Source organism: Drosophila biarmipes, unplaced genomic scaffold (genome assembly GCF_025231255.1).
Source record: "Drosophila biarmipes strain raj3 unplaced genomic scaffold, RU_DBia_V1.1 ptg000005l, whole genome shotgun sequence".
NCBI lineage: Eukaryota > Metazoa > Arthropoda > Insecta > Diptera > Drosophilidae > Drosophila > Drosophila biarmipes.
This window is the reverse complement of record NW_026114527.1, coordinates 1,693,485-1,694,660: the sequence shown is the minus strand read 5'-3', so window position 1 is coordinate 1,694,660 and position 1,176 is coordinate 1,693,485.

The following is a 1,176-nucleotide window of genomic DNA, read 5'->3' as shown; positions in this document are numbered from 1 at the left end:
GCACATACACCAACACAAAACTAACCTTGAAATCGAACAGCAGATCGCCATCCTCAAAACAAAGTCTTAAGGAAGCTGGTCGCAGTCTTACCAGGGCCCTAAGACACGAAGAAGTAAAGGCATAACGCGAAAACTTTCACCCACCATCACCGAGCATCCCTTGTGGAGGGCCCACCCAAATCGAAGTGTGCCGGCCGAAACAGTAATTCCCATAAGAGACTTTTAGGCAGCTGGGCCAGAAGCGACAAAGACAGAGCTTGTACATTTGCTTTACACCTTCGAAATGCACGAAAAAGTAAAAGCACAACGCCAGTAAATTTAGAAACTTTCACACACCAGCATCAGCATCCCCTGGCAAGGGCCCACCCAAATCTAAATGCTTTACACCTTCGAAATGTCTTTCAGCCAAACCCTGCAACAAATTCATTCGCACTACCGTCGCCGTCAATTCGAATTGAAACTAAGACGGAGCCAATTCTGTTTCAACCATCCGAAGTTGAAAAAGGCATCAGCGAGCAATTGAAATCAAAAAAGGACCCAGGCGGTGATCTAATAACTACCAAAATGCTAATTGAACTCCCAAACTGTGCAGTTGAATTCATTTGTAAACTCTTTAACGGGATTACACGACTTGGCTACTTCCCAAAAAAAAATACCAGCTTCATAATGACCTATAAGTTTACTCTCATGTCTGTCTAAGCTGCTCAAAAAATGCTTTATGACGCGCATAATCCCATATCTGAAAGAGCACAATTTTATTCCGGCACATCAATTTGGCTTTCGAGAAAGCCATGGAACAATAGAGCAAGTCAACAGATCAACAACAGAAATACGGTCTGAATTCAAATATTGGGAATACTGCAGTGCGGTATTCTTTGTCAGTGCACAGGCTTTCGATCGGGCTGGCCTGATGGCCTTATGCATAAAATCAGAAATATTCTGCCGAAAAACACTCACAGGGTACTTGAATCGTACCTGTACAACAGCGAATTCGCCGTGAGATGCAACACTACAACATCTGACGATTACACTAAAGAGGCTGGAGTTCTCCAAGAAAGCGCCCTTGGTCCAACTCTATTTATCCTTTACACCGCAGATATTCCCACGAACGAGCGGCTACCTACTTCTACATTCGCAGACGATACCGCGATCATATGTCGGTCCAAATGCCCAATT